This window comes from Lissotriton helveticus, chromosome 8 (genome assembly GCF_964261635.1).
Source record: "Lissotriton helveticus chromosome 8, aLisHel1.1, whole genome shotgun sequence".
Taxonomy (NCBI): domain Eukaryota; kingdom Metazoa; phylum Chordata; class Amphibia; order Caudata; family Salamandridae; genus Lissotriton; species Lissotriton helveticus.
The window spans coordinates 1265410970-1265425932 of NC_136069.1; positions in this window are offsets into that span (position 1 = coordinate 1265410970).

Genomic DNA, 14963 nt, shown 5'->3' on the forward strand with positions numbered 1-14963 from the left:
TGTACAGTTCGGGAATGGCTAGCAACCCTAACATCTCGACAGGGCGCTTCAGTTTGTTAACCAATGTGCCATGCAGTTAATAGTTAAGTGCAGCATTAATGTAAAGCGTGGAGGATGCGACTTATCATCCTATTCTAATCGCGTGTAGTCCATCTTAACCGTTCAATGGGATAATATATGTCATGAGACATTGATCCTATCATGCCTCCATCTACACTGTTTATACATAGGACACCCGGTATTACGGCTATCGCTATACCCAGTCTCAACCTTATGGACAAACCCATACTGTTAACCAAAAATACAAATCAAAAAGATAAGTCCATGTGTGATGGACCAAAACTACCTCAAAATCAACACGCTAATTGTCATGGAATATCTCTACATATTAGTAGAGAGTCAATTTATTGGCATCAAATCAAATGTCATAAGATGTCAAAAAAGATATAATAATAAAGAAAAGGGGTCAGAACGAGGAGGGCAGAAGGGCAGCATACACAATTGTGTTGGGTGAGCTAAGAGGGTGCAAATAAAAATGTGTTTGCATCCATCACGAAAGACCCGCAACTAAAAGTTGCTCTCAATACTAATATAACAAAAATGTGTGTGGAGGGTCTAGGGGAATATTTAACGACCTGTCTGTTCATACCCCTACTGTCAAGATACTAAACACGTGAAAGAACAGACCAGGTCTGGGAGTGGTGTGTACCCATGCAAGTGACTGCGAAACAGTTGGATGCATGTGTGAAAAAATGTCACTGAGGAACATAGGCTAGAACCATTCCCATCAGCCCACCATTTCGGTGGAGTTTTTCATCATGTGGGGGTTATCTGGTTATTCAACACCCCATCCGACCTGGTGGTGTCGGTGAGGGGAATGAATGTCAGTACTCTAGCCATGGTGTTCATCGTGAAGTGGTGTTACTAAAGTGCAGTACCACAGTGATGGTGATGCACAGAAATGACTACTTAGATTCGGCCTAAATGTACAACTCAAAATCTATGTGTCAGGAATTAAAAAGACGCCAAAAATAGGAGAACTGCCTAATGGCGCTTTGCAGAACGGTCGACATGTTTCAGCCTGTGGGGATATTACCCCGGCTTTCTTCAGGACCATAGAAATGGAAAACACACTGAAACTACAAAGTGTATTGAGTGAAAAATAAAAAGAGAGAAAGTAAAAGTACTAAAAGAAGTTACATATCTGCCGGGAACTTTAGTGATTCATTGTCCACCGGAGGGAAAGAAGTATGTCTTCTTCCTATCGAGAGACAAAAGATTTCTTTCAGTAACACTAAAACACACATGCAACCGCATGCATACACAAAAGACTGCATAGATAGACACACCTGCATAAACAATTTACATTCTGCATTAGAAAAAAGGGGCATAATAGCTTAATCACACAGAGGCATTTCCTCAGAGTGATACTCACCCAGCTTTTTGTGGGTGAAGACCTCACCTCACCCGGCAACCGCTCGGGAGTATGAGGCCCCGCTCTATAGTGTAGAAAAAGGGCACAATTAGTACACAAATCTAATGTGCCCAAGCCAATAGCTCTACACACGTAACCCAACAAACGTATGATCGCTGCCATCTACCAAACCTGGGACTCGCCCAAATCTAATTTATCATAGAACACTTCAGAGAGTGCACATGTAACAATTTCTATCACATCTCTTGAATATCAAGGAATATGAGCGAGACAAAATCCTGAATGGAATCCGTGGGATTGAAGGGCACTCTATGCTCCTTCTTGTCAATTCCCCTTAAAAACTGAGCAAAATAAAACAAAAACAGAAAACCCGACAGGCAACTCACCTGTCCGTCGGTACCTCCGTATTTGAACCGAGCGGAAGGGGAGAAACTCGTAATGACGTCCTTTGCCCTTTTGTATTGGCCGGTACTGGGAACATGAGCCAACCGGGGCATTAGAGAACAGAATGCGGAAGAGGACGCGATAAAAGCCACTGCACCTTCGTGCATGTGTAATGGGTCAAAGGAGCTTTTAGTCTCTTCGCATGGGAACCCCCGCTACTTAGAGCAAGGAGCTTACCACTTCGGGTCGAGGAAGCAGCCAGAAGAGAGGGAAGTCAAACTGACTAAAGATGCGCACGCAAGCATTTCCCACATGGCTCAATCTGACATCCACTCGGCAGTCGCGCGCATGACCGAACCGGGAGCACTAATCCCTCTGTGTGTGTACAGATGACATCACTGTAAAACAGGCTGTACAGTTCGGGAATGGCTAGCAACCCTAACATCTCGACAGGGCGCTTCAGTTTGTTAACCAATGTGCCATGCAGTTAATAGTTAAGTGCAGCATTAATGTAAAGCGTGGAGGATGCGACTTATCATCCTATTCTAATCGCGTGTAGTCCATCTTAACCGTTCAATGGGATAATATATGTCATGAGACATTGATCCTATCATGCCTCCATCTACACTGTTTATACATAGGACACCCGGTATTACGGCTATCGCTATACCCAGTCTCAACCTTATGGACAAACCCATACTGTTAACCAAAAATACAAATCAAAAAGATAAGTCCATGTGTGATGGACCAAAACTACCTCAAAATCAACACGCTAATTGTCATGGAATATCTCTACATATTAGTAGAGAGTCAATTTATTGGCATCAAATCAAATGTCATAAGATGTCAAAAAAGATATAATAATAAAGAAAAGGGGTCAGAACGAGGAGGGCAGAAGGGCAGCATACACAATTGTGTTGGGTGAGCTAAGAGGGTGCAAATAAAAATGTGTTTGCATCCATCACGAAAGACCCGCAACTAAAAGTTGCTCTCAATACTAATATAACAAAAATGTGTGTGGAGGGTCTAGTGGAATATTTAACGACCTGTCTGTTCATACCCCTACTGTCAAGATACTAAACACGTGAAAGAACAGACCAGGTCTGGGAGTGGTGTGTACCCATGCAAGTGACTGCGAAACAGTTGGATGCATGTGTGAAAAAATGTCACTGAGGAACATAGGCTAGAACCATTCCCATCAGCCCACCATTTCGGTGGAGTTTTTCATCATGTGGGGGTTATCTGGTTATTCAACACCCCATCCGACCTGGTGGTGTCGGTGCGGGAATGAATGTCAGTACTCTAGCCATGGTGTTCATCGTGAAGTGGTGTTACTAAAGTGCAGTACCACAGTGATGGTGATGCACAGAAATGACTACTTAGACTCGGCCTAAATGTACAACTCAAAATCTATGTGTCAGGAATTAAAAAGACGCTAAAAATAGGAGAACTGCCTAATGGCGCTTTGCAGAACGGTCGACATGTTTCAGCCTGTGGGGATATTACCCCGGCTTTCTTCAGGACCAAAGAAATGGAAAACACACTGCAACTACAAAGTGTATTGAGTGAAAAATAAAAAGAGAGAAAGTAAAAGTACTAAAAGAAGTTACATATCTGCCGGGAACTTTAGTGATTCAATGTCCACCGGAGGGAAAGAAGTATGTCTTCTTCCTATCGAGAGACAAAAGATTTCTTTCAGTAACACTAAAACACACATGCAACCGCATGCATACACAAAAGACTGCATAGATAGACACACCTGCATGAACAATTTACATTCTGCATTAGAAAAAAGGGGCATAATAGCTTAATCACACAGAGGCATTTCCTCAGAGTGATACTCACCCAGCTTTTTTTGGGTGAAGACCTCACCTCACCCGGCTACCGCTCGGGAGTATGAGGCCCCGCTCTATAGTGTAGAAAAAGGGCACAATTAGTACACAAATCTAATGTGCCCAAGCCAATAGCTCTACACACGTAACCCAACAAACGTGTGATCGCTGCCATCTACCCAACCTGGGACTCGCCCAAATCTAATTTATCATAGAACACTTCAGAGAGTGCACATGTAACAATTTCTATCACATCTCTTGAATATCAAGGAATATGAGCGAGACAAAATCCTGAATGGAATCCGTGGGATTGAAGGGCACTCTATGCTCCTTCTTGTCAATTCCCCTTAAAAACTGAGCAAAATAAAACAAAAACAGAAAACCCGACAGGCAACTCACCTGTCCGTCGGTACCTCCGTATTTGAACCGAGCGGAAGGGGAGAAACTCGTAATAACGTCCTTTGCCCTTTTGTATTGGCCGGTACTGGGAACATGAGCCAACCGGGGCATTAGAGAACAGAATGCGGAAGAGGACGCGATAAAAGCCACTGCACCTTCGCGCATGTGTAATGGGTCAAAGGAGCTTTTAGTCTCTTCGCATGGAAACCCCCGCTACTTAGAGCAAGGAGCTTACCACTTCGGGTCGAGGAAGCAGCCCGAAGAGAGGGAAGTCAAACTGACTAAAGATGCGCACGCAAGCATTTCCCACATTGCTCAATCTGACATCCACTCGGCAGTCGCGCGCATGACCGAACCGGGAGCACTAATCCCTCTGTGTGTGTACAGATGACATCACTGTAAAACAGGCTGTACAGTTCGGGAATGGCTAGCAACCCTAACATCTCGACAGGGCGCTTCAGTTTGTTAACCAATGTGCCATGCAGTTAATAGTTAAGTGCAGCATTAATGTAAAGCGTGGAGGATGCGACTTATCATCCTATTCTAATCGCGTGTAGTCCATCTTAACCGTTCAATGGGATAATATATGTCATGAGACATTGATCCTATCATGCCTCCATCTACACTGTTTATACATAGGACACCCGGTATTACGGCTATCGCTATACCCAGTCTCAACCTTATGGACAAACCCATACTGTTAACCAAAAACACAAATCAAAAAGATAAGTCCATGTGTGATGGACCAAAACTACCTCAAAATCAACACGCTAATTGTCATGGAATATCTCTACATATTAGTAGAGAGTCAATTTATTGGCATCAAATCAAATGTCATAAGATGTCAAAAAAGATATAATAATAAAGAAAAGGGGTCAGAACGAGGAGGGCAGAAGGGCAGCATACACAATTGTGTTGGGTGAGCTAAGAGGGTGCAAATAAAAATGTGTTTGCATCCATCACGAAAGACCCGCAACTAAAAGTTGCTCTCAATACTAATATAACAAAAATGTGTGTGGAGGGTCTAGGGGAATATTTAACGACCTGTCTGTTCATACCCCTACTGTCAAGATACTAAACACGTGAAAGAACAGACCAGGTCTGGGAGTGGTGTGTACCCATGCAAGTGACTGCGAAACAGTTGGATGCATGTGTGAAAAAATGTCACTGAGGAACATAGTCTAGAACCATTCCCATCAGCCCACCATTTCGGTGGAGTTTTTCATCATGTGGGGGTTATCTGGTTATTCAACACCCCATCCGACCTGGTGGTGTCGGTGCAGGAATGAATGTCAGTACTCTAGCCATGGTGTTCATCGTGAAGTGGTGTTACTAAAGTGCAGTACCACAGTGATGGTGATGCACAGAAATGACTACTTAGACTCGGCCTAAATGTACAACTCAAAATCTATGTGTCAGGAATTAAAAAGACGCCAAAAATAGGAGAACTGCCTAATGGCGCTTTGCAGAACGGTCGACATGTTTCAGCCTGTGGGGATATTACCCCGGCTTTCTTCAGGACCATAGAAATGGAAAACACACTGCAACTACAAAGTGTATTGAGTGAAAAATAAAAAGAGAGAAAGTAAAAGTACTAAAAGAAGTTACATATCTGCCGGGAACTTTAGTGATTCAATGTCCACCGGAGGGAAAGAAGTATGTCTTCTTCCTATCGAGAGACAAAAGATTTCTTTCAGTAACACTAAAACACACATGCAACCGCATGCATACACAAAAGACTACATAGATAGACACACCTGCATGAACAATTTACATTCTGCATTAGAAAAAAGGGGCATAATAGCTTAATCACACAGAGGCATTTCCTCAGAGTGATACTCACCCAGCTTTTTGTGGGTGAAGACCTCACCTCACCCGGCAACCGCTCGGGAGTATGAGGCCCCGCTCTATAGTGTAGAAAAAGGGCACAATTAGTACACAAATCTAATGTGCCCAAGCCAATAGCTCTACACACGTAACCCAACAAACGTGTGATCGCTGCCATCTACCCAACCTGGGACTCGCCCAAATCTAATTTATCATAGAACACTTCAGAGAGTGCACATGTAACAATTTCTATCACATCTCTTGAATATCAAGGAATATGAGCGAGACAAAATCCTGAATGGAATCCGTGGGATTGAAGGGCACTCTATGCTCCTTCTTGTCAATTCCCCTTAAAAACTGAGCAAAATAAAACAAAAACAGAAAACCCGACAGGCAACTCACCTGTCCGTCGGTACCTCCGTATTTGAACCGAGCGGAAGGGGAGAAACTCGTAATGACGTCCTTTGGCCTTTTGTATTGGCCGGTACTGGGAACATGAGCCAACCGGGGCATTAGAGAACAGAATGCGGAAGAGGACGCGATAAAAGCCACTGCCCCTTCGCGCATGTGTAATGGGTCAAAGGAGCTTTTAGTCTCTTCGCATGGAAACCCCCGCTACTTAGAGCAAGGAGCTTACCACTTCAGGTCGAGGAAGCATCTTTAGTCAGTTTGACTTCCCTCTCTTCGGGCTGCTTCCTCGACCCGAAGTGGTAAGCTCCTTGCTCTAAGTAGCGGGGGTTTCCATGCGAAGAGACTAAAAGCTCCTTTGACCCATTACACATGCGCGAAGGTGCAGTGGCTTTTATCGCGTCCTCTTCCGCATTCTGTTCTCTAATGCCCCGGGTGGCTCATGTTCCCAGTACCGGCCAATACAAAAGGGCAAAGGACGTCATTACGAGTTCCTCCCCTTCCGCTCGGTTCAAATACGGAGGTACCGACGGACAGGTGAGTTGCCTGTCGGGTTTTCTGTTTTTGTTTTATTTTGCTCAGTTTTTAAGGGGAATTGACAAGAAGGAGCATAGAGTGCCCTTCAATCCCACGGATTCCATTCAGGATTTTGTCTCGCTCATATTCCTTGATATTCAAGAGATGTGATAGAAATTGTTACATGTGCACTCTCTGAAGTGTTCTATGATAAATTAGATTTGGGCGAGTTCCAGGTTTGGTAGATGGCAGCGATCACACGTTTGTTGGGTTACGTGTGTAGAGCTATTGGCTTGGGCACATTAGATTTGTGTACTAATTGTGCCCTTTTTCTACACTATAGAGCGGGGCCTCATACTCCCGAGCGGTTGCCGGGTGAGGTGAGGTCTTCACCCACAAAAAGCTGGGTGAGTATCACTCTGAGGAAATGCCTCTGTGTGATTAAGCTATTATGCCCCTTTTTTCTAATGCAGAATGTAAATTGTTCATGCAGGTGTGTCTATCTATGCAGTCTTTTGTGTATGCATGCGGTTGCATGTGTGTTTTAGTGTTACTGAAAGAAATCTTTTGTCTCTCGATAGGAAGAAGACATACTTCTTTCCCTCCGGTGGACATTGAATCACTAAAGTTCCCGGCAGATATGTAACTTCTTTTAGTACTTTTACTTTCTCTCTTTTTATTTTTCACTCAATACACTTTGTAGTTGCAGTGTGTTTTCCATTTCTATGGTCCTGAAGAAAGCCGGGGTAATATCCCCACAGGCTGAAACATGTCGACCGTTCTGCAAAGCGCCATTAGGCAGTTCTCCTATTTTTGGCGTCTTTTTAATTCCTGACACATAGATTTTGAGTTGTACATTTAGGCCGAGTCTAAGTAGTCATTTCTGTGCATCACCATCACTGTGGTACTGCACTTTAGTAACACCACTTCACGATGAACACCATGGCTGGAGTACTGACATTCATTCCCGCACCGACACCACCAGGTCGGATGGGGTGTTGAATAACCAGATAACCCCCACATGATGAAAAACTCCACCGAAATGGTGGGCTGATGGGAATGGTTCTAGCCTATGTTCCTCAGTGACATTTTTTCACACATGCATCCAACTGTTTCGCAGTCACTTGCATGGGTACACACCACTCCCAGACCTGGTCTGTTCTTTCACGTGTTTAGTATCTTGACAGTAGGGGTATGAACAGACAGGTCGTTAAATATTCCCCTAGACCCTCCACACACATTTTTGTTATATTACCATATTATTTTTATACAAGAGATGCACTTGGCTGCAAGTGAGATTAGGAAGCTTTTCATTAGGTATAGATGGATCAAGAGATTTGCGGTAACAGATCAAGGTCAGTGTTGAAAAGGAATGATGATTTTGACAAGAAAGGTATCCGGGGTGGAGATTATGCCTTCTAAAACATATAGAACTGGAGGTGGATTTTAGCCACAATGAGATATGCTGGTTTCAAGTTTATGTGTGCAGGAGTCTATAGTCTAAATGTTGATGACCCCCAGCATATTTTTGATCAGGAGCTGAATTAAACAGAGGCTTTGGTCCCTTTTGTTCTAGGATGAGACTTTAATACTTTATTGGATCCTATTTTAGACAGATCAACCTGGAGGGACTGTGCTCAGGCACATAGGATGAGACAGGCCCTTAGAAACATGCTTCAATATTTAGGATAGGTATGACATCATCTAAAAGGTCAGGTAAGATGGTACTCTTTTTCATATAAAAAAAATATGGCCACTTTTCCAGGTTGGATTATTTTTTTGCAGATAAGGGGTTAGCGGCACACATAAAAAAGGTGAATCACCTTCTGGTGCATATTTCGTACCAGTCAGCGATTACTATGCCATTACAATCTCTTGGAAATATGCCCAATTTAAGGTGGACCTTGAAGTGTACTATCCTTTTGTATAATGACTTGGTGCTTATATCAAAAAGAGTCACTGCTGTCTTATTTTTGTATAATATAAGCACAGCCCGCAAGGACCTGTGAGGGATGCATTTAAAGCTTTTATTTGGGGAATATTGAAAAGTCAGGTGTATTCAAAGAATAGGGAGTAGAGGGCGGAACTGGCCATACTAGACCAAGAGGTTGGGTCTCTGGAAGCTACTTTACAGAAGCCGAGCGGATTGGAGGATAAGGAAATAGTATTGAAACTGCCAGGAGATGCACAGCTAAATTACAAAATCGAATTGGATTCCAAGTGTAGGGAAAGGTGACAGGCTTGATGCATGAGGCAGTTTGAGTATAGGGAGTGAGCTGGGCCTTACTCGCATGGAATGTGAGAGTGGAGAGATCTAGGAATATGATAAAGGAGCCCAGTTGTACGTCCCCAGAGGAATGTTACAAACATACTAGAAGATATGCAGAGTCACCTGATCTCCCTTTTTCCACACTGTATATGGAAGATATCTCTCCGGAGTCTCATAAACTTAGAGAGTGGCTGGGAGATGTAGACCTTCCTGAACTTTCAGAGGAAGGAAAATAGTGTATGGAAGTGCTGATAAATCAGGAGGAAATCAGAGGGTTTTTGTCATGAAGTAAGAATGGAAAGGCGGCTGGCCCAGACGCCATCCCTTCTGACCTATATACACTCTTAAGGGAGGAAGTTGTATCGGTCTGGGAGACCCTGTTTAATTCAATCTATCAGGGGAAGGCATGGATTCCTGATTCATGGAAGGAAGCCACGATTGTCCAGATTTTAAAACCAGCAAGTGCCCTAGGAAGGCTGATTCATATCGACCAATATCTCTGCTAAATACGGACTATAAGGTATTTACAAGTATTTTGGTAGGTAGACTGGCCAAACGTGCCCCTCAGCTCATACATATAGATCAGAAGGGCTTTGTCCTGAGGAGGCATATCGACAAACTCACTCAGCAGCTGATTGGCTGTAGAGATCTTGCCACGGCTCGGTCGATGCCCCTGGCTGTAGGCATGTTAGATGCAGCCAAGGCATTTGACTGTGTTTGTTGGGCTTATTTGTGGGAGGTGTTGGCGATATTGGGCTCTAACCCCTGTTTTATTGTAATGCTACAAGGGCTTTATGAGCAGACAACAGCTTGGATGCTCCTCAGTGACTCACTTCCCAGGAGTTTTCCTGTTTCCAGGGGCACCCGGCAGGGTTTTCCCCTTTTTCCGTTATTGTTCGATATATATATCAGGCCACTTACCCAGCTCTTATGGAGAGACAGCTAGGTTATTCCTTTTACCTCGTCCCATTTTAATAATAAAATTGTGCTGTACACAGATGATTTAATAATATACCTCAGATTCTGTACATACTATTCCTAGGGTGGAAATCCTGGTGAAGGAATGTGGGGCAGTTTCGGGATACTTAGTAAATGATTTGAAGTCGGAGGTGATGTGGTACAATTTACCAGATTGGAAGGGGACAATGCAAACAGTGGTCAGATATCTCGGCATTACAATTTTAAATAAACTGGAGGCATTACCACAGTATAACTTGGGGAGGGTGACAAAGGAGGTAGATTCTTTGCTCACTAGATGGAGGAACCTTCCTCATACAATATACAGGGGAGTCAGTTTGATTAAGATAATGATACTGCCAACATTTACCTACCTTACATTCTCAAGATCCATAATAGATAAGAATCAAGGGAAAATAGTAAGTTTTAGATCAGCATCCGGAGGGGCTAGGCATGCATGGAACAAAATTAGGCATAGGCCTGAAAAGGGTGGTTTAGCTCTCCCAGACTTAAAGCTTTATTTCATAGCTTTCCAGTTTAAAAATTGTAGATAGCTCTTGAGTAAACCAGAGTCTTCAAAATGGGAAGCTGTCCCGGGAGATATGGTAAGGGAAGGATTCTTGTAAAAGTTTGGGGTGAGGAAATTCTTCAAAAAGGTCCAGCTGAAGGTTTTGAAGTCAGCATTGTCTCTCTGGCTTGGAGTCAGGAGGATATTGGTCATGGGCTATTTCTCAGATTTTGTCACCGATTTGGGATTCTCAGGGTACCCCTGAGTGTCTTAAAGATGGGTTGAGTGTTCTACTAAGGAGAGCAGAGATTTAAGTTTCGGGGGAATTGCTAACAGCACAGGGTATATTACCATGGGAAATTTTAGCATCCAAGACTCATTGCTCCCTTTCCAGGTTCAAATATCTTCAGTTGTCTTCTTGGCTTGCAGCCAAATCACAGGAGATAGGGGTGGGTGGGAATTTGCATCAGAACTGCAGGATGGTTCTACCAAGGATAAAGAGGTTGCTCTGTGGTATTGGAAGCTGAACGATGCAGAGGATGGGAAACTTAAGGTGCAATACTTTGTCTGGGAAGGAGGCATTCACAGGACTGAGCTTTAAATAGTATGTCAAAACTCCCTAAAATTACTGTATTTAGTGGTAAAACCAGTCAATTTTAAGGGTAACCACTTCTTCACTAGCAATAGATTATATTGGACCCCTCAAAAGATAGCAAAGTTTGTACAAGAGCTTAACCCCAGATATTTTAGGTGTGGTCTCTTAAGAGCTGATGGCCAACACTGCGCTTTTACATGCCCAGATATAAAGGCTTATTGGCAGGATGTCAAGGATATGGTTATCAACATTTTTTAGATGAATATACCATTAAGTCTAACCCTTGTTTTAATGGGAGTAGAAACCACTACCAGTCAACCTCAGACCAGATCACAGCAGGCTTTGTTATTTTACCTGATGCTTTTAGCTAGGAGGGAGATCTGTAAGAGATGGACAGATTCGTCACCTTCGAGAGCAGTGGATTGGCTTCCAGTTGTAAGACATAATTGCCAAATGGATACTGACTGCAGACCCGGTGGGGCCAATCAAACCAAGATCCGGGCTGATTTTCAAAGATGGAGTGATATGTGGGTTACAACAGCAATCTAATGATTGGTCCTGTGATTACACCTGGGTGCAGCCAGAAACCAGGTATCTGGTCTTGACTGGCATGGTGAGCACCAACAAAAGTATGCAGCAGACCGAGGGTTGAAAGGCATTTATAGAAGTGGCCTGATCTTGCAGGTAAGGTGATGGGAAGACTAAAAAATTAAAAATGAATTAAAATTAAACAGGCAAAATACTTGAGGAGTCCTGATTTATTCCCTAAGTGGGTCTTCTCAAACATTGATTGATATTGATACATGAAGAAGCATGGGTGGCAGGGAGTAACACAAACACAGTCATATATCAAAACCCCAGTCACTGTGTAGATTAGGTTTTTATGGTACTGAAGAAAAGCCGCTAGATCATTCACATGGCTAAATTAGACTTGAAACATGTTGACCTTCAGCTGCCTTAGATAATTACTTCCAGTAGGTAACACCACATATTCTAGCATAGGCAGTGTGACTCAATTAATAAAATATTTCTGTAGAGTACCCCCCGTCCTATTTTTATCCCACTCTTTCACATATTTACATAATACACACAATCTACTACTTTACCCATGCACCAACACTTCACCATATGGCTTAGTAAAAGATCTTCGGTAAAGAGCCCCCGTTGAGGGTGCCCATCAGGCATTGCAGCGCTGGCCCACCCTGGAGCAAAGGCCCAATGATGACGCATGACACCTATATAAGTGTGTGAGGGCATTTGTTCCTACAGAGTAATGCTCCCTGTAGACTTGGAACTTAACTGACCTCAGCAGGCAAATTCGTACTTGCTGGGAACTTCATACCCCGGTGCTCGTGGGGCACAAATAACATGCCCTTAGCTCTTTTTCAACTCTTTCACCAAGACAAGGGAACCACACTCTGTCCCATAGAGCTTGTTTAGTAGCAACAGCACCACAATGTCCCTCATGGGCCAGTTCAATAACTTGCTGTCTCAAACTCGCAGGTATGAAAATTCTCGACCCTTGTAAGATCATGCCTTCTGGGATAACTGAAAATTCTTCCTGCACATTTTTGAATTTCTGGTGTACAAGGTCATCATGAAGAGGTTGAGTAAGTTTACGCCACAATTGATGTGTAATGATGTCTTTGAGTATTAGCAAATCTCTGTTAGAGCTTGTGGCAGCAATCATTTGTTTCACTGATATGGCAGCAGGGGTACTGGACTTCACAATGAAGTTAACATAAGCGTCAGCCGCTTTAAAAGTGGTGCCATGCCATGGTATTGGTACATGTGAGAAGTAGTCAGCAGTGTTTTGATCCTTTCCTCGATTATGTACAATCATATAATCATAGTCCTGTAATAGCAACCCCCACCCCGCAGGGGTCATCTTGGCTCTTGGATTGCGAAAAATGGTGAGTAATTGTTGATGGTTGGTGACAACTGTACAGTGGTTTCCATATAGGAACACATGAAAATGCTCCAAAGCCCGCACCACAGCAAGGCTTTCCTTTTCAGGTTGTGAATAAGCCTGGGCGGGGAACTCCGCTCTGCTAGCAGAGTTTGTGGAGTTTTGGGCACTCCGTGTTACGCGGAGCTCGTGGATTTCTGAAAAAGCCAGTGCAGCGGAGTGGAGTTTTTTCCTCACTGGCTTTCGTCAACGTCAAGTTGGAAAGCGCAAGTAAGGAAAATCCACCTCCCAGTGACATTTTTCCTTGTTCGCGATTGTTCGCGTTGAGAAATGGCCCGTTCGCATTGAGAAAGCTGCTGCTCGAGTAAAAATCTACTCGAACGGCAGTAAGGATAGCAGTGCCCTCTTGCACTGTGCATGGTGCCGTTCACAATGTTTGCACAGTGCAGACAAGAATTCGGTAATGAAAATCACCATGAATTGCATTTTTCTATCGCACTCTGCCACTTGTGGAGCTCCGCGTAGCGAGGCAGAGTTTTATTTTCACTTCACTGAGTTTCGTGTAGCGCAACTTCGCAAACTACGCCCAGGGTTAGTTGTGAATAGACACATTCCATCGATGACAAACCCCGGCTAGCATAAGCCATAACGTGTTTTGGGGCAATAGGATGTCCAGTGTACTGAGTAAGGATGACACCCAACCCCATTGGGCGTGCATCAGCAACAACCTCAGTCTGCATTTATATACCAAAGTGTGCCATTTCAGTGGCATGCTCTATCGCGTGATTGATTTTCTTGAAGCTTTGTTCACATTCATGTAACCATCGAAATTGAGTATTTTGTTTCGTTAAGTCTCTCGATGGGACACTCACAGTAGCAAAGTCATTAGAAATACCTTTTACAGTAAATAGCCATACCAAGGAAGGATCGCAGCATAGTTACATCTTGTGGGAGAGAAGTGGATGACAAGTTTTGTACTTTATTTAATTCTGGAGTCATTCCCTCATCAGAAAAGATATGACTGAAGAACTTGAATTTTGTTTATGAAACTCACATTTTTTTGCATTTAAAGTGAGACCTGAATTCCTAAGTATATGACACACTTGTGTAGGAGCTTTATCATGTTCCTTTTGTGTGGCCCCAAAAACCAGAATGCCATCACTGTAATGTGTGACTGGCTGTATTATGCAACGAATGACATCCAGAAAAAGTTCTGCAGCTGATGACACTCTGAAACTTAGTCTTTTATATCTAAATACACCAACATGAGCCAAACAATATGTAATGTACCTTCAATTTTCGTTGAGTTTGAGTTGATAATATCTTTTGTTCAGAACAAGGTGAAAAAAGATTTTGCCACCATTCAGCTGTGTGATCATACTGGCAATTTTTAGACCTGTATGTACTTCTTTTACAATTGCTTTGTTAGCTTGGCGCATATCAACACAGATGAGCACAGCACCTCCACTGTCTTTTTTGGGCACTACCACTATGGACGAAACCCATAACGTAGGAGCAGTAGAGTGCTCAATATTATTATGCTTTAGGAGTGACTCAAATTCTTTTTCAACAGCTTCTTCTAAATGTACCTCCCAGGTGACAGTTGTATACCCCCCTTTTCTGAATAGTTGTATTTTGAGGCAGGGTCCACAGAGGCATTCATCCTTCAGAGGTTGATACAATGGGTGATATTGTGTTGTGCAACTATAAAATTCCTGGAGTATCGCATATTACGGATATTCAATATTTAGAGGTTCAAATATTTAAATAAAAACTAGCGGTGGTATATTAGCTGACAAGTTACTTCTGATGTCCTGATATGGTGGAGTGTGTGTGCGTGGAACAGGACATGGTGCAGGCGTGACTGCGAAGGCATGCCCGGAGCCTGCCAAGTAGTGTACCCTGGGCAGAACAATAGGTGTTT